Source organism: Equus asinus, chromosome X (assembly GCF_041296235.1).
Source record: "Equus asinus isolate D_3611 breed Donkey chromosome X, EquAss-T2T_v2, whole genome shotgun sequence".
Taxonomy (NCBI): Eukaryota; Metazoa; Chordata; class Mammalia; order Perissodactyla; family Equidae; genus Equus; species Equus asinus.
Genome location: NC_091820.1, coordinates 112051801 through 112072447, shown reverse-complemented (window position 1 = coordinate 112072447; position 20647 = coordinate 112051801). Strand labels below are relative to the sequence as shown.

General features: G+C 37.7%; 1 long non-coding RNA gene across 2 annotated transcripts in view; it reads right to left on the bottom strand.

Annotated features, from left to right (window-relative positions):
* Positions 1-2735: 2735 nt before the first annotated feature.
* The window catches only part of LOC106824854 (uncharacterized), a 219234-nt gene continuing 201322 nt past the window's right edge, over positions 2736-20647 (bottom strand). For both annotated transcript variants that reach the window (XR_011499897.1, XR_011499898.1), the window contains exon 6: positions 2736-4820. This is a non-coding gene — a long non-coding RNA (uncharacterized lncRNA). The remainder of the gene's footprint in view (positions 4821-20647) is intronic.

Below are 20647 nucleotides of genomic sequence, written 5' to 3'. Positions count from 1 at the left end.
GGGTTGCTCTTAATGCAGGTACCCAGGGAATCTAGTCTTTCCTTCCCTGGCCAGCTGTTTGTAAATCCGGTTTGGGGAGCCTCAGCACCATTGGCCACAAGGTGTAACAGCACACTCCTGTTCCAGTTTTCCTCTTAATTGGGTTGGTACCCAGTGTAGCTGGTTGCTAGGCTCAGGGGCTTACAGTTGCTGTAGGCCTCAGGCCTACAAGGCTGTTGTCAGTTCTCTTACGAATGCAGCTGAGTGGGGCTGGCCCTAGGCAGCACTCTATTGTTTCAGGCTTTGGAAGGTGGGGCTGATCCTTTTTATGGCTATTTGTGAAGCACAGGTCTTCTGCCACTGATAAGCCTCAACCCCCCTCCCCCCACCTACACAGGACCACACACACCATCAACACAGTCCTGGTCTGTGCACACTTCCCAACCCCCTGGAGCGTACCTCAACATCCCACTGCAGAGGCCCCCACCTCTCCACCAATGCCCCCCACAGTTCACCTGGTCCTCACACAGGCCCTGCCCCACAGAGGCAGACACACTTGCCTGACTGTAGAGGATGAAGGCACCCAGTCAATGCAGGCCAGCAAGTAGCCTGAGGGCTTGCTGTTGGGCGGGGCAGGTCCCTAGGGCAGGCTGCCTGCCCTGGCTGAACTGGATTAAATCTGTGCTCCGCTGGGTGTGGCAGACCCCTGGGTTAACAGGCAAAGGGATGAACCTCAACGGCACCCACTGGGGTCTGTGTCAGCATGCCTGGACCAATTCAGAACAATGGCCCCCACCAATGTCTCAGTCTCCAGGGAGGTCCCTCCTCTCACCAAGATACCCCCAGAGCCCCCCAGGTGAGTCTCGCTTCACCAAAGGACTGTCAGCCTTCTCTCTGGTGATTTCAGGTTGATGAGACAGGTGAGTTTGTGAGTGGGCCCTTTAAGACCCGGGTCTTTTCAGCTTTCGGCCAATAGCTTTTCTGGGGCTATCCTCACTGCAGTTAATAGCCCGGTGAAGCCAGATAGTAAGATCCTCATTTCAGTTGTGCTGAGTCTGAAGGATGCCTATAGCAGTATCAGCCCCCACTCTGGACCTCACTCCTCCAGGGAGGGCTGCGTACCTTAGGGTGGCTCCCGCCTGGCCGGCTGAGAAGCTCTGCTGCTCCCGAAGGTGACTTTTTTTTCTCCAGCAGGAATTTCTGCCCCTTCCGCCTTAGTCAGGACTGTCCCTTATTGTGGGGGTTCTTTTTATCCAGTTTTCAGTTTTCTATCCAGGGTAATTTTTCCAAAAATAGTTGTAACCTGGTTGTGTTCCTGGGAGGAGATGAGCTCGGAGTCTGCTTACGCCACCATCTGAGATCTCTCTGAAATCCAAATCCTTAGTACCTCAGAATGTGAACTTATTTGGAAATAGTCATTGCAGACTTAATTAGTTAAGATAAGGTCATACTGGACTAGGGTAGGCCCTTAATCCAATATGATAGGTGTCCTTATAAGAAGAAGAAAATGACATTTGAAGACAGACACACACAGGGAGAATATCATGAGAAAAACGAGGGAGAGATCAGAGTGATGCAGCTGCAAGTCAAAGAACATCAAAAATCAATGGCCACTGCTAGAAACTAGGAAAAGGCAAGGAAGAATTCTACCTAGAATAGAGTCTCAGAGGGAGCATGGCCCTGTCAACATCTCAATTTCAGACTTCTAGCCCCCAGAGCTGTGAGAGAATAAATTTCTGTTTTTCAAGCCACTCAGCTTGTGGTACTTTGTTACAATAGCCCTAGGAAACTAATACAGAAGAAGATGCAAAGAAAGTGTTGCTGTTGTTTGTTTTGTTTTAAAAGTTGGGAGAAACTTAATCATGCTTTAAAACTCTAATGGGAGGCCAGCCCAGTGGTGTAGTGCTTAAGTTCATGTGCTCCAGTTTGGCAGCCCAGGGTTCATAGGTTCAAATCCCAGGTATGGACCTACACACTGCTCATTAAACCATGCTGTGGCAGTATCCCACACACAAGATAGAGGAAAATTGGCACAAATGTTATCTCAGTGATAATCTTCCTCAAGCAAAAAGAGGAAGATTGACAATAGATGTTAGCTCAGGGCCAATCTTCCTCACCAAAAAAATAAATAAATAAAATAAATAAAAATCTGATGAAATGAGCCAATCTAGAAGCTGAAGGTAAAAACACAGTAGATAAAACAAACCAAATAGATCAGTGGTTACCAGAGGGAAAGTGTGTGGGGAGAGGGTGAAATGGGTAAAGGGGCACATATGTATGGTAACAGATAAAAACTAGACTATTGGTGGTCAACACAATGCAGTCTATACAGAAATTGATATATAACAATGTACACCTGAAATTTATACAACGTTATAAGCCAATATGACCTCAATAAAATAATTTTTTAAAAAACCAAATAGGATGAGGGAGACTGGCTAAATGTTCACCATTTCCTTTCCTTCTTGGGCATGAACACTTTTCTGTTCATGTGGTGAACAGGAGAAAGAACTGAGCAAGGAAACAGATTGACAAGAATCATTGTGGGCCTACAGTGTTTATGTTCACTGAACAAACATTTACTGACCTGCTCTATGCAAAGCACCCGTTCTAGGAGGTCACGTTACCACAGTAAACAAGACAGACAAGATCCCTACTCTCATGAAGCTTGCATTTTAATGGGGAGAGACAAACAAAAAGGAAAATATCATATAATGAAATTATTTATTGAAAGAATTTCATTTAAGCCAGATAATTAATGGACATGTCTTATTTGAATCTAGAAGCAGCTTGGCCAATACTAATAAATGACAAATCTGTTCTGGACAGGCCCCTTCTATACATTCACTTGTACAGGACATGACTCTTACACACCTATCACAAACCTCAGATAAACAAAGTAACCAGAAGAGATCTTCTAGGTCACAAGTATCCAAAAGATCATAATGATTTGCACCATATCAATCTGAGATTAGCTGACTAGGCCATGGATTTGTATCTCACTTAAAGGCAGCTTTATTAACTGGCCACAAGAGAGCCTGGCATGAATGAAACCTCAGCTTTATCATCTACCTAGCTTTAAGTTCTATGTCTGAGCCTCAAGGTAGATGAGTCTAGTTGTTCTCGGTATCAGTCTCAAATATTAAGGAAAACTTTAATATCCTTGGTTTCTCTTAATAACTCTATATAACTCTAACTCTATCTACTAAGACTTTGCTTAAGGTCTTCTTGAACCTCCATAGGTACAGTGAGATGAGCATAGGTTTGACAGTCTCACAGATTTGGATTTAAATTCTAGTTTTGCTATTTATTAGCCATGTGGCCTTGGGCCTATTGACAAACTTCTATCTGAGCCTTATTATCTCTTCTATAAAATGTGGACTCTCCAAAGTAGTTTGTGAGGATTAAATGGGGCCATATATGTTAAACATTTATTAGGATCCTTCATTTCCCTCCTTAGATTTGCAGTCTCTCTGGAGGTAATGGAAGTCTTAAGCATACTCCCCAGTCAGGAGAATCTCACTGACTTTGATTGGTCCTAAAAAGATCACCTTCAATTCTAATCTAATCTAACCCTAGCCTTCTAGGACTTGGCAACCAGACCACTTGGTAATTTTACAATCTTAGATCCCAGGTTTCTCTAAGCCTTCATCTTTATAGATAAAATTCCCAATTTTAAAATAAATGTAAAATTCTTCGGTTGAAAGAAAATTTGAAAAATGGCTTCTTAGGACATAATCCAACCTCAGTTGCTTTAGAAAAGCTCCACACAATTGTCAACCTATAAAGTGACCTCAGGTCCTTGGTGGGAACCCTTCTTTTCTTTTTGGGGGGCATGTGAATTTGGAATATTTGCTGTTTTACCAGAGGAAAAAATGGGTTAAAAGCAAAAAGTCATTTTATGAGCTATATTTTAATGCTCTGAAAATTAGAATTTGCAAAATAAATTATAGTGGAGATATTGTGAAGCTAGGGAAAACCCAACACTCTCCAGGAGTTTAATAAAGGTCTTTGTTCCTTCTTGAATGATCTGCTAAATAAATAGTTCCTACTGTATAACATCAGGAGACACATTACAGTTAAAGGAGCCCAATACCTGCACTGAACTGATAACACACATCTCTATAACTTAGGGGAAAAAGTAATAAGTATGGCTGTGGAGTCCTATTTCTGCCGTATCTTCTGGGGAAGATAAATTTTTACGCAAACTCATTTTCCATTTCCACCACATTGTCTTCCTTTTCCAAACAGGATATAAAATGATTTCACAGGCACCTCTCAAAATGAGTACTGAGAAAAGCTTCCCCTCACACAAAAGCCTACCCACTTTTTGAAAGAATCTAAAATTAGAAAGGCATTCTTTCACAAAAATGGAAGCAACGCTGCTAACCTACTTTGTACAATTCTTCAAGGCAACATAACCACCTTTCCCCAGCTTCCCTGAGCTATGACATTCTGAAAAATACTTCAGGCTACCAAGCCTCTAATTGGCCCCCTTGGAAAGACCATTTTCTCACCATTAATGTTAGGCCTTAGAATGATTCCATCCCTTCAGGAGTTCCTTATCAGAAGTCAGTGGATTCTGTTCCCTGGACTTGTTTGCATGCACAATGCCAGGTGGGTCCTGGGAAATTGAAAATTATCTTTTCCTCTTTCAAGTGGGCCATTTTTAATTTCTTTAGGCTGCATTTCAGTTATGCCCAAGAATTTGACTGGAGAGGCAGCACTGTGCAGTGGGAAAAGGACTGACGTAGGAGTCCCAGATGAGTCCTAGTCCCGAGTCCTCTGTTTACTAACCAGATAGTCATGGAGAGTAGTTTAATACTTCTGAGTTTTCTCCACTGTAAAAAAGACAAGGAAAACAACAACAATAATAACAAGCACAGTCTTGGGTCTACCTCACAGGGTAATCAAATGAGATCATGTGACAATAATAATAATAGTTACATTTGCAAAGTGTTTACAGTTTACAGAAAGCTCTTTCACATGCATTGATTCATTTAATTCTGTAGGAGCACTTTGAAAATTATAAATGGCTATGTTAGGCATTATGACAATCACATGCATGAAATTTCTCTCAAATCAGCCAGGGCTGAAAGGCATAGGAAACCTCTATAAATGTTTATGGTATTCATTCCAATTTATATATAACCCCATTTGTTGTACTTTCATTCCTTCTACTGTCATTTTTTTTCTTCTAATATATTTCAGGAGGATAAAAACCATATACTTCTATGAGAAGAAAGCTACATAAAAATACATCAGTTTAAACAGCTCAGATTCTAACTTATTCATTTATCTATTGTTTTATTTTTTTAATTGTAGCATATAAGCAGGCTTATGGTAAGACTTATAAAAGAGACTGTTCCAAGAAATGTAAACAGAAATGCACCTCATTGCTTCTTAGGTAAGAACAGTATTCGTAGTCATAATAATAATAGTTTCATATCAATAAATACATTTGAAAAGTGTGGTAGTCACTAGTGCTGCTCACCAAATACGTATTTCTCCTCCTTCCAAGCACATAAGGGGATTGCTTTCCCTACACACACACACACACACACACACACGTTAGGTATGGCCATGTGACTAGCTTTGGCCAACAATGCATGAGTGGAAGTGACATGTGTCACTTCTGGCTGGAAGCCTTAAGAGCCAGGACATAATGCATCACACACTCTTTCCCTCTGTCAAGGCAACAAGCAATGTTAGAGATGGCAGTTACTCTGCCAACCTGGGTCTTGGAATGAGGATGACATGAATCAGACTCTCAAGCAACCAAAAATATGCAGCAAAAACAAGAAATAAACTTTCGTTAAGTCATAAGATTCAGGGTCGTTTGTTCCTACAACACGATGGCCCATACTAACATAGACTTAATGGTTACAAATTTGAGCTCTGAAGTCAAAAAGATCAAATTTAAGTTCCGTTTCAGATGTATGATTTTAAATAAATTATGGAACCTCGCTGAGTTTAATTTCCTCATTTGTAAAGTGGGCAAAAACAATACCTACCTCATAGGGTTATTTTGAGGATTAAATGAAGTAATATATGTCTATGAAAAGTGTCTAGCACACAGTAGGTGCTCAGTCAGTGTTTAGAGTGTGATTTCATAATAATCCTGTAAGGTGAAAATGATTTACTATGCACATATTGAAGAGGAGAAAATACAGGCCAACAAAAAATATATATATATTTCCCTTGAACAAGGTCATGGAGCTCGTTACTGGCACAACTATATCTAGAATACAAATCTCTTAATGCCTGGCCCACTGTGGGATTTTAAAATGTAAATTATCTCCTGAATTTAGAATAATTGTTTTAAGGCAGTGGTTCACAACCGAAGGGCTCTTAACGCCCAAGGGTCCATAATAGTAGTAATAAAAGTCTGTGATCTCTTTAACTATTTCCAACAGCCTAGTACATAGCATACATTTCCCCCACAAAAAGGCTAAACAAACTTACAAAACCATCAAGTTTGTTATTTTTAACAGCAATCATATCAGCTCAGTTTGGAAACACTAGTTATCTAATGGTAAACAGAAATCCTTATTGATAATATCTGTGCCTTTGATTAAAAATAATGATACTAATTAATGAGTTAATAAATGCCATTTATGATATGAAAAAAGGTTAACATGATGATAACCATGGGAGAAAAGGGGATGTGGGTAACACTATGTAACAATAATAGGCAGGCTTGACAGTGAAAAGGTTGTGGACTACTATTTTTTAAACACCTTTATTGAGATGTAATTCACATACCATACAATCATCCTTTCAAAGTGTACAATTTAATGGTTTTTACTTGTATACAGAGAGTTGTGAATCCATCACATCATCTAATTACAAAATATTTTTATCATCCCAGAAAGAAACCCCAGATCCTGGCAAATTCTAGCCTATTTCTGAACATTTCATATAAATGGAATCATATAATATGTGGCCTTTCATGCCTGGTCTCTTTCACTTGTCACAATGTTTCCAAAGTTCGTCCACATCGTAGCATGTATCAATACTTCATTCTTTTTTATGGTCAAATAATATTCTACGTGCGAATATACATTTTGTTTAGTCACTCAGCAGTTGATGGACATTTGGGTCATTTCCTCTTATTGGCTATTACGAATAATACTGCTATGAATATGCACGTACAATTCTTTCATGAAGACTGTTTTCATTTCTCTTGGGTATATACAAAGTAGTGGAATTGCTTGGTCATACAGTAACTCTATGTTTAACTGTTTGAGAAACTGCCAGACTGTTTTCCACAGCAGCTGCAGCATTTTACATTTCCAACAGCAATGTACGAGGGTTCTACTTTCTTCATATCCTTGCCAATACTTATTATGTCTGTCTTTTTTATTATAGCCATCCTAGTAAGTGTGAAGTCATATTTCATTGTGGTTTTGATTTGCATGTGTGGGCCACTACTTCAAAAATAATCTGTTTCAGTATAAACTGAATTATAGAACCTAAGTGTTTTCAGAACCAGACACAGTATAAGAAAAAAATAAATAAATAACTTTACAGAAGGTCCACTGCCCTTCTTCTAAGGAAAAAATATTTTAACAGTAAATAGCTTTACATAGGTCCAATAAATAAATCACTTAAATATTGGTTTATATTTTATTTATAGCCTACCTCATTCCAAAAGAAGTTGAAGCAACTACAAAAATAGACAATTAGGGCAAATAAGTCAAAGATTAAAGTGAAGGAAAAAAATCCAAAGTAAAATGAAGGCAGAGGTAACACAAAACTTTTACAAACACAAAGTGTATAACAGAAGGTTCTAGAAAATTGTCAAAAGTGGGTCACAAATGTGGTTTTTATAAGTTAATGAGGGATACATGTTAAGTTATACTGCCCATATGATAACTGCATATCAGTTATGCAGAAGAAATAAAGACTTTTCCTGGTACTAAAGATGAAAGGAAAAAAAACCCTGTAGATTTTAATGAAGAGATACTAAATAGTGTAGTAAAACTTCCCAGACTATTATTCTGTGGCCCTATTTCATCAAAATCACCAGGAGCGCTTGTTAATAAAACATATTTCCAGGCAGTACCTCAGATCAGTAGTTTACAAACACCTCAGATGACTCTTTCGTGCACTCGGGCCTTGGAACCACCTTCGTAGTGATATTCTCAATAGTATCTAGCAGTAAATATAATGAATTTCAACAGCTGCTTTTCATAGTTCTCTTCAAAGCAAGTAAATGAGACAAGAAATGAAAGCATGCTCTGTGAAACAATTAGCCAAAGCTTGGGAACGAAGTACACAGCTTTCAAATGGTCTAGCCCGATCGAGGGGTAAAATATACAGTATAGCCCAGAAAAATATTCATTCACAGAAACTCAAAATTTTGCATAAAATTTCAATGAGTGCACAGGCTTCCTGAAGCCCTGCCCCTGTTGAGCTTCAGGTAAGGACCTCTGCTCTAAACTGCTGCCTTTCAAACTTTAGTGTGCATACGAAACACCTAGGGAATCCTGTTAAAATGCAGATTCTGATAGAGTAGGTCTGGAATGGGTCCTGAGATTCTCCATTTCTTCCAAGCTCTCAATTGATACTGATGCTGCTGGACCTCCAAATTTTTTAGAAAGACCGATCCTGAGGAACTATATATCCTTCCAAACAATCTTCCATGAATATATGGTCTTACCATTAAGCTTTCACAAAAAACACAAAATTATATTCTTGGGCAAAAACCTGGAATGCAGCTATACTGTGTTTCCACCTGAAATCAAATGTTTGGGTTAAGTTTTTGGTGCCTATCTACGTGGCAGAAAAAGACTTTTCAGAGCAAGAGAACTTTTTAAATATATACAGTCATGTGTCACTTAATGATGGGGACAGGTTCTGAGAAATTTGTCATCAGGCAATTTCGTCGTTGTGCAAACATCAGAGGGTACTTTCACAAACCTAGATGGTATAGCCTTACTACCCACCTAGGCTGTATGGTATAGCTCATTGCTCCTAGGCTACAAACTTGTACAGCATGTTACTGTACTGAATGCTGTAGGCAACTGTAACACAATGGCAAGTATTTGTGTATCTAAACATACCTAAACAAAGAAAAGGTACAGCAAAAATGCAGTATAAAAGATAAGAAATGATACAGTGAGTTAGTGGTGAGTGAATGTGAAGGCCTAGGACATCACTGTACACTACCGTAGACATTATAAACACTGCATGCTTAGCTACACTAAATTTACCAAAAAACACTCTTCTTTCTTCAATAATAAACTAACCTTAGATTACTGTAAGATTTTTACTTTAATAAATGTTTTAATTTTTTAACCTTCTGTAATAACATTTAGCTTAAAACACACATTGTACAGCTGTACAAAAATATTTTCTTTCTTTATATCCTTATTCTATAAGATTTTTTCTACTTTTAAAATTTTCATTTTTTTTTACTTTTAAACACACACATTAGCCTAGGCCTATACAGGGTCAGGATCATCAGTATCACTGTCTTCCACCTCCACATCTTGTCCCATTGAAAGGTCTTCAAGGGCAATAACACGCATGGACCTGTCATCTCCTAGGATAACAATGCCTTCTTCTAGAATTTCTGCCTAAAGATCTTCTTGAGGAGGTGTCACTCTTTTCAGAAATACGTCCATAGTGGTCTGCTTGGTTTGTTCCCTTTTTTATCATAGATTTGCTCGTAAGCAGATAATGCACCATGAACATTCCTCTCTATTAATGAAAACCTTTTGGTATTGGGGTCCATGTTTTCTTTAAAGGAGTTTACTGAGGTCTGCAAAAGGTTCTGATAACCCTTCACTGTGAATTTTCTTGAGGGTACTTCTTTTTCTTTTCCTGTATTCTCTTTTTCTCTTGCTTCTTCTTCAGCTATGTGTTTCTGTTCCAGTTCCAACAACTCATTAGTCAGTTCCTCAGGAACTACCTCTAGCAGCTCCTCAGTGTCATCCTCATCCACACCCAGAGTAAAGCTGTTTGCCATCCCAACCACAGCCCTGTTGAATTGTGCAACCTCCACATCCTTGGCAAATCCTTTACAGTCACAGACAAACCTCATGAGTGTCTTCTCCCAGATGCCACTCATTCACTCCTTGATGACATCACCCCAGGCCCAAGCAAGGTTTTTGATGCAGTCATAGGTGTTGTAATCCTTCCAGAACTGAATCAGTGTCCTCCACAGTTGCAGCAATAGCCTGGGCAAAGGTCCTCCTCAGGTAGTAGGCCTTAACAGCTGCTATAACTTCTTGATCCATTAGTTAGATCAAAGAGGTGGTGTTTGGAAGGAGAAACACCACTCGGATATTGGGATAAAATCACCAATAAAAGGAGGATGTCCAGCAGCATTATCAACAACAAGCAAAATCTTGAAAGGTATATTATTCTCTAAATGGTACTTCTCCATATTGCCAGCCTAGCAATTCAGGAGGGGATCTGGAAGAGAAACTGGGTCATCCATGCCTTCTTATTGCTCCTGTAGTACACTGGCAGTGTGAACTTACTGATATGCCTGAAGGCCCTGGGGTTGTCACTGTGCCAGATCACAAAGGGTTTCAATTTCCTGCCTGCAACATTACCCCCGAGCAAGACTGTTATCCCATCCTTAAAAGCCTTGAAACCTGGCATTGACTTGGTCTTCTTATGTATGAAAGTCCTTTCAGGCATCTGTTTCCAGAATAGGGAGGTTTCATCCACTTTGAATGTTTGCTCTGGCAAGTAATTTTCCTCCACAATCAGCTTATCTAGAGTTTACAAAAGTTCTTCAGCTGCCTTCACATCAGCACTTGCAGACTCACCACTCACTTTCACATTATGTAATGAATAACAATTCTTGAAACATTTAAACTATTCAGAGCTAGCAGCAAGTTCAACATCATAGTCAGGTCCAGTCTTTTCTTTCAACGTTGCAAACGTTTGCTTTGGCTGTGATCACCATAGTGCTGAGAGGGATATGCTTCTTTGTCCAGTCTTCAATCTAGGTCTTGAGAAGTTTCTCCATGTCTGATAAAGACCCTTCTCAACTTTTTTGTTAGTCTTGTTGCTTTCAATGAAGCCGATCCTTTAACAGCCTCCATGACTTTGTTCTTGTTCTTCAAGATTGTAGCTATGGTGGAATGGGACATGCCTGACTGGCGAGCAATAACCATCACTGATTTTCCACCTTCCTAGTCCTTAATCACTTTTAATTTCATTTCCAGGTCAATCACTCGATGTGGCCTCTTACTGGCAACATTAGCAGTGGATTTTGTACGGTTAGGGCCCATGAAGAACAAAACAACATGAGATTAAATCAAGCACAAGAGAAAATGATGCAAGCAAGAGCTGCAGTAGACATGAGATGTATGAGGCTGCTGTCAGCATAAGACAGCATACTGTTTTACAGTAAACTTTTTTTATCAGTAGAAAGAATATCCTCTAAAATAATCACAAAAAGTATAGTAAATACATAAACCAGTAACATAGACGTTTATTATCATTATCAAGTATTATGTACTGTACATAATTGTATGTGCTATACTTTCATGCGAATGGCAGCACAGTAGGTTTGTTTACACCAGCATCACCACAAACACATGACTAATGTGTTGTGCTGTGACGCTATGATGTCACTAGGCAATAGGAATTTTTCAGCTCCATTATAATCTTATGGGACCACAACATATAAGCGGTCCATCATTGACTGAAATGTCATTATGTGGTGCATGACTGTATACTGAACATGATGTAATTCCATAGATTCTCCTTCCCTGAGCCAGAGCAGCTATGGGTACTTAAGTACTTAATACAACCACTACATTTACACAGACAGCCATTCCATTACAGTGAGTGACCCAGTGGGGTTCTCAGAGCACTTACATTGCCTACCCGTTATTATGTCAATTTTAGCCACTATCCAAACAGATAGCAGTGTATACTTTAAATTCATTACACTGTAGTTATCTTTTTTCAGTAGTTACTATTTTTTTGGTAGCTGTCAACTGATTTTTTCAAAGTTGAAGTAAAATATGTGTAGAATAGTTAATTCCACATTTTTCCACCAGCAAACAACCTAGTGGAAATCTACAGAAATGTACTTATTGCTTAATCCTACTAGTTTGAGGTTCACTTGTTTGGAGTATCTTGGATGCACAAAAATCAGTGCTCAGTCCCAACACACTATCATGACTGGTCCATGCATGGTACTCTTTTTTTCTTCACTTAATTTATTATTTTAATAATATTATAAACCCATGATCCCACTAACCCAATCTAAGAACTAGAACATTACCAATAAGCTACACCTATCTGCTCCTCCCCACCCCATTCTGTTGTCTCACCTTCAGAGATAATCACCATCTTGAGTTTTATGATTATGTTTACCATTTTCTTGTTTTTTAATTTTATCTCATGTGCGTGTGTGTGCATGCAGGCATGCATCTACCTAAGAAATATAATTTATGATTTTGCTTGAACTTGCACTTTATATAAAGAGGATGATACTGTACAGAGTATCTTTTTGGGACTTACATTATTTTATTCCAATTTATTTTATTAAGATTTATCCAGGCTATTGCATCTTGTAGCTCATTCATTTTCAATGTTTTATAATATTCCATTATGTCAATATATCACAATTTACCCATTCTCCTGTTGATGAGGATTTGGGTTACTTCCAGATTTTTACTATTATAATAAATGCTGCTATGAATATTTGTAGACATGACTCTTGGTTTACAGTTGCTAAAGTTTCTCTTGGGAATATATCTAGGAGTGGAGATTTCTACATCATAGTGAATGTGAATATTCAACTTTAAAAACAATTGGAAGTTGTTTTCCAAAGTAGTTGTACCAATTTATAATTCCAGCATCAACATACAGATTATATTGTTTATCCTTGCCTTCTTTTACATTTGGCATTGTTAAACTTCTTAATTGTTTTCAAAAGAGTGGTAAAAAATATTATCTTATGTCTCGATTTGAATTTTCCTAATCATCAGTGAGTTTGAGTATCTCACATATCTCACATATTATTATCCTTATTTGTTTCCTTGTCTATAAAATTCATGTCTTTTGTCCATTTTTCTATTAGGTTGTTTATCTTCTTTATTGATTTTTGTGAGTTCTTTACATATTCTTGATACCAACACTATGTTGATTTTATGTGTCACAAATAACTTCTCAGTCTGTAGCTTCTCTTTTCACTTTTAGTAAGTGGTACTATCATTACAAAAATTTGTAATTGAATGTGATTTATATTACCAGGCTTGTTGGGCTTTTTTTATTGTGTTTTATGTCTTGTTTAAGAAATAGGTTACTACTCCAACACCAAAAATATGTTCACCGATGTTTTTTACTAAATAATTTAGTTTTGTATTTGACATTTAACTTTTGAAAAATGGGCAAAAGTTCTGAACAGACATTATTCCAAAGAAGATACACAGATGGCCAACAGGCACATGAAAAGATGTTCAACATCACTAATTATTAGGGAAATTCAAATCAAAACTACAATAAGGTATTACCTTATGCCTGTCAGAATGGCTATAATTACTAAGACAAAAAATAACAAATGTTGGAGAGGATGTGGAGAAAAGGGAACTCTCATACACTGCTAGTGGGAATGTAAACTGGTGTAGCCACTATGGAAAACAGTACAGAGATTCCTCAATAAATTAAGACTAGAACTACCATATGATCCAGCTATTTCACTGCGAGGTATTTATCCAAAGAATATAAAAACACAAATGATTACAGATATATGAGCCCCTATATTCATTGCAGCATTATTCACAATAGCCAAGACTTGCAAACTATCTAAGTTCCCATCACAAGATGAATGCATAAAGAAGATGTGGTATATACACACAATGGAATACTACTCAGCTATAAAAAAAAAAGATGAAATCTTGCGATTTGCCAGAATATGGATGGAGCTTGAGGGCATTAGACTAAGTAAAATAAGACGGACAAAGTCAAATACCATACGATCTCCCTCATGAATAGAAGATAAAAATAACAACAACAACAAATAACATAGATACAGAGATTAGACTGGTGGTTACCAGAGGGGAAGAGGGGAAGGAGGAGGGCAAAAAGTGTGACTGGACACATGTACATGGTGATGGATGATAATTAGTCTTTAGATGGTGAACACCATGTAGTCTACACAGAAATCAAAATATAATGATGTACACCTGAAATTTATAATGTTATAAGCCAATGTTGCCTCAATAAAAAAATGTGAACATTGAGGGGAAAAAGTAATAAAAAAATGAACCAATTCCTTAAAAGTCACAAGCTGTCAAAACTCCCTCAAGATGAAGAGATAAATAGTTCTATAATTATTAAATAAATTGAATATATAGTTTTAAAACTTGTCAAAAAATGTATCTACAGGCCCAGAGGTCTCACTGGCAAATGCTACCAAACATTTAAGAAAGAAATAATGCCAATCTACACAACCTCCTCTAGACAATAGAGGAGGAAGGAACACTTCCCAACTCATTTTATGAGGTAGGATATCAGCATACCCTGAGATCAAAACCAGAAAACAGTACAAGAAAACAAAACTACAGACCAATATCCCTCCTGAATGCAAACGTAAAAATCCTCCACAAAATATTGGTAAATTGAATCAGGCAATATATAAAAATAATACCATATAAACAAATGGGAATTTATACCAGGAATCCAAGGCTGGTTCGACATTCTAAAATTAATCAATGCAATCCAACATATTAAATGGTTTAAAGAAGAAAAATCACATTATCATATCAATGGATATAGAAAAGCATTTGACCAAATTCAATATTAATATGTGATAAAAAAAAATCTTAGTCAACTAAGAAGGAAATTTATTCAACCTGATAAAGGGCATCCACAAAATCTACAGCTAATATTGTACCTAATGGAAAGAGATTAAATGCTTTCCCTCTAAGATCAGAACAAGGCAAAGAGGCCCTTGCTCACTATTCCTAGCCAGTGCAATAAGGGAAGGAAAATAAATAAAGTGCATACCAACTGGAAAGGAAGAAATTAAATGATCCCCTTTTGCAAACATGCTTGTCTAAGTAAAAAGTTCCAAGCAATCTAAAAACAAATAACAAAAAACTTACTAGTACTAATCAGAAAGTTTAATAAAATTGCACAATAAAAGATCAAAACACAAAAATCAATCAATTCCTACATATTAGCAATGTACAATTGGAAACTGAAATTTGAAAAAAAAATACCTTTTAAAATAGTTCCAAAACAAGAGACACTTTAAGTACAAGTCCAACAAAATATGTACAGGATATGTATGCTGAAAACCCCAAAATTTTGATGAAAGAAATCAACAAAGACCTAAATAAATGAAGAGACATAGTGTTTTCATTGGTTCAAAGACTCGATATAGTTTAAGTGTTAATTCTCCCCTAAGTGATAAATTTAATGCAATCTAATTAGGACTTTTGTGGATATAGACAAGCTGATTCTAAATTTCATATGGAAAGCCAAAAAAAAACTAGAGTAGCCAAAAATATTTTGAAAAAATAACAAAGTTGGAAGACTCACACTACCCAAATTTAAAACATACTATAAAACTGCAGTAATCAAGATTGCTTGGTATTGGCAAAACGATAAACATGTAGATCAACGGAAGAGAATAAACAGTCTAGAATTAGATCTATATACATATGCTAAACAGACTTCTAACAGAGATGAAAATATTATCCACTGGGGAAAATATAGTCTTTTTGGAAAAACTGGGGCTGCATGTCTTGAAAAAATATTTGTACCCTCATGTTCACAGTAGCATCATTCATGATAGCCAAAAGGTGGACACAACTGAAGTGCCCATCGACAGAGGGATGGATAAACAAAATGTGGTATACACATAAAGTAGAATATTATTCAGCCTTAAAAAGGAAGCAAATTCTGACACATGCTGCAACACAGATGAAGCTTGAGGACATTATGCTAGGTGAAATAAGTCAGTCACAAAAGACACATACTCCATGATTCCACTTATATGAGTTATCAACAGTAGTCAAATTCATAGAAACAGAACATAGAATTGTGGTTGGCAGGGGCTGGGGAGAGGGAAAAATGGAGACCTGTTGTTTAATGGGTATACAGTTTCAGATTTGCAAGATGAAGTTCTGGAGATTGGTTGCACAATAACGTGAATATACTTAACACTACTAAACTGTACACTTAGCAATGGCAAGATGGTAAATTTTATGTTATGTTTTTTACCACAATTTTTAAATAAAAAATGGTGCTACAAAAACGACATAGAAAGTAGACTAGTGGTTTCCCAGAGCAGGATTAGGGATTAGTGGACACTAACAGTAAATGTGCACAAGAGATTCAATGAAAATGTTCTAAAACTGATTCATGGTGATGGTTGAAGAACTTGGTAAATTTATTTTTAAAAAATCATTGAATTGCATACTTTAAAAGGGTTAATTATATGATATGCAAAATATGCTTCTATAAAGTTATTTTTTAAAATGATCCAGGAACACTATCCCTAACCAATCTCTAATCTGCTTTATTATTATAAATTGCTCTTAGATATGATACCAAAAGCAAGATGCATAAAAAATGGATAAAACTGACTTCATGAAATTTAAAATTAAAAACTTTTCTTTATAAAAGACGTTGTTAAAACAATAAAAAGACAAGTTACAGATAGGGAGAAAATACATGCAAATCACACATCCAACAAAAGACTTAGGTCCAGAACATATGAAGAACTCTCAAAGCTCAAAAGTAAGAACACAAATTAACCAATTTTAAAATGTACAAAGGGGCTGGCCCCATGGCCAAGTGGTTAAGTTGGTGCACTTTGCACTTCAGCGGCCCAGGGTTTCACAGGTTTGGATCCTGGGCACAAACGTGGCACCACTCATTAGGCCATGCTGAGGCGGCATCCTACATGCCACAACTAGAAGGACCCAAAACTAAAACATACAACTATGTACTGGGGGGATTTGGAAGGAAAACAAAAAGAAGATTGGCAACAGTTGTTAGCTCAGTGCCAATCTTTAAAAAGAAAATGTACAAAATACTTGACCAGATATTTCACCAAAGAAGATATGCAAATAGCAAAAAATAGAAAGATGTTCAACATTATTAGCCATTAGGGAAATGCAAACTGAAACCATGATGAGATACCACTACATACCTATTAGAGTGATTCAAATAAAAAATACTGACAGTGCCAAGAGTTGATGAGGATGCAAGCAACTACAAGTTTCATATAGTGGTTGTGGGAATGCAAAATTGTACAGCCCCTCTGGAGAATGATTTGGCCATTTCTTATAAAATTAAATATACCCTTAACAATATGACCCAGCAATCCCACTCCTGGGTATTTACCCTAAAGAAAATTGGTGTTCACACCAAAATCTCTACATGAAGATTTATTGAGATTCATTTCATAACTTCAAAAAATCAGAAGAAACCCAAATGACCATTAACAGATGAATGGATAAACAAACTGTGGTAAATCCATACAACAGAATACTACTTGGCAATAAAAAGGAATGAACATACAACAATTTGGATGAATCTCCAGAGAATTTTTCTGAGTGAAAGAATCCAGTCTCAAAAGGTTACATAGTGTATGATTCCATATATATGACATTCTTGAAAAGACAAAACTATAGTGATGGAAAACTGATCAGTGGTTTTCAGGAGTTAGCAGTAGGCAGAGGGTATAACTATAAAGAAATAGGACAAGGGAGTTTTCAGGGGAGATGAAACTTCTATATCTTCACTGTGGTGGTAGCTTCATAAATCTATGTATGTGTTAAAACTTATAAAAGTGCACACCAAAAAAGTGCACACTTTCACTGAATGGTAATTTTTAAAATAAGTTAAAAATAAATTCTGGTTCGAAAATGGTCAAATGGTAAATTTTGTTATATATTTTCACCACAATAATAAAATCAGTTAATCAATGACTCTATCTTAGTTCAATCTCTTTCCAGCTCTGTGACCTTGGGCAACTGGACCTCATTTTACCTGTATGTAAAACATGAATAATAAAACTACCTACCTCATAGGCTTATCAAGAGAATTAGATGAGAATTTTGTATAAAATTCTTGGCATATAATAAGGGCTCAATAAATGTTAGCTATTATTATTTTTTACCCTGTAGATACTAATTTCTACCCACTGAATCCCTCCTAAACAAGTCCTTGAGAATATTTTTCTTAACCTCCACTTTCATTATTTTCGTATCCCTTCATAGTATGTCTGCACCTCATCTATTCAACAATAGAACAGATGGGGCCCCAGGGAAAGCCCAGATTCTTACTAATGAGTCCCTCAATCAATTCCTACCCTTGGGCATAGACAACGGCCCACGATGAACAAGAATTTGCTACATCCTGAGGACACCATGCTTAGACTGCTGCCTACTCTTCTTGAGACAGAATCCTTTAGATGAGGCAGTCCTGCCACCACCCCTGCATCCCAGGTGTACGCCTCTCTCTCTGTAAGTTACCACTGAGATCTCAGTATAGACTTAACAGAGGGAGATTCTATATTCCCCAGGGGAAAACACCAAGAAAGAAGAAGGAAAATCAATAGGAAGGCAGGAAATTAACGGACATATTTTGCCCAGTTCATAGGTGGCAAAAGGCCCACTATCTCAACGCATTTTTGTTTAACAATCCCCTCCTCCAAATTGAGAGATAGAATATCTTACCTCAATCCACCCTAGCATCTAGGAAAATCTTTGAAAAAGTGGAACACAGGGTGAGGCAATTGGGTTTGATACTGGATGCAACATTTCTGCAGGCCACAGCTCCAACAAATCTGTTGTATCCAACAAATTATTATTTCCTCTGCTTATTAGCACATCCTGCCCTCTTGCCCCACTTGCAAAAACATGTTTCAGATGCTGTTTGCTCCATAATGTTCCACTGAGAAACAAAGCATACATCATGCCCCCAACAACAGCTCCCAGAGCCTACAGTTGCCTGCATCAGAACCCATCATAAAGAAGAAAAAGAAATTTCCATCTCCCGCCCCCTCATGATCATACTGGGGCTTCAGCCCACACAGATCTGTCACTCTGAGAAGGCTCTCCAGTCACAGCATTATCTTTGCCAAGGAAGAATGAAGAAAATTGCATCTCCGAGCTACACAAAGTTAACTTTTCTATTATAGCCTACATTTTAGCAGCACTGCCTTCTCAGAACAATTATCACAAAAGTACAAACTCAGTTTTCACCTGGAGTGGAAACCTGACTTGGGAAAGGAGTTTCCTGGGCTAATTTCACACCAGAGCCTAAAATCATGTTGCAAAAGAACCATACTGTAGAATCAGGGAACTTCTAGTGTAAGATTTGGCACCATGAAAAAAGCTTGCTTTGACAGGCCCCTCCTGAACTTGTCACCTGAGATGGAGAGAAATACTCTTTGTAAAAGAATTAAATATGGGGTTTCTATCATGCCATTCTGCCATCCCAGAATATCAGCACTGATGCTGACTCACACATACTCTGCAATCCAAATATTACCCACTCTCTAAGCCTCAGTTCAAATATCTCTCCGGAAGCTTCTTTAAGTAGCCTGGCCCCTATCTCATTTTCCGTTCCAATCTTCCCAGCATGGATTTATAATTGTGTTGTGTGCTGCTCAGTCACAGTAGAAAAAATGTAAGGCTTCTCTTCCAACTAAATGGTAGGCTCAAGAGCAAGGAGCCTGTTTATAACATCCCTATTACACAGTAGGTGTTTCACAAGTACTTGCTGCTCAACTATAAAATGCTGAAGCACAAAGGAAGTTTAAGCAACTGTGGCTCCCACTGGGTCCACAGAGACTCATGTACAAAGGGCCACCCATTAAACCACTTCACTGTTGAGAAGAAGGCACCTACCAACAATTTATATGATCTCGAAAACTGTTTGTTGCTACCATAAAAATGAAAAATGGTCCAAAATGCTCAGTGTCAGAGTCAGGATATTCATGGTCTCAGAGGGAGACTGAGGCTCAAGCAATGTAGCCCATTGAGAACCTTAAACAAGGTCTGTGTTGGAGAGGAGGGAGGCTGTGGGTTGGAAAACTTGCCTTGCTCATTATGTCTTCTTTCACTGCTCATATACACAAATTAAATATTTTGTAAGTAAGATAGTCCAAAGGCCAATATTTCCGCAAGTCAGGTTTCTATCCAACAGACTGAAAGTGGGTGTTATTCTATGTTCTTGGGAAGAAAAGTTCTAGTGCCACAAATCCATCTGCAAGTCCTGCTGTGTCACTTAACAGTCACTTAACAGGACTATGGGTACAAGAATTACAAGAGACAAGGCAAGATGCCTGGACTGGGAAAGCCAAAACAGAGACGGATATACAAGGCAAGGGATAGGTCTAAGCAAGGGAGGTAACTGAAAGCAGAAGGTCACAGTGGATTTGAGGCACAGATAAGCACTAGAGGTCAGAACATGACAGAGGGTAGAAATCAGACAGGCCATGAGGAGTCTGGAAGCACATGGGTACCAGAGATCAAGGCAAGGATTGAGATTACACAATCAAAATCCAATGGACGGGGAGGCAATCAGAGTCCCAGTTATGCCACTTACTAGATCTGTGATCTTTGACAAGTCACATCACTGCTGCCTAAATTCCTTTATCTATGAAATGGGGGCAATTAGACCTATATCACTGCATGCTTCACAGTACAATGACAGGGATCAAAGG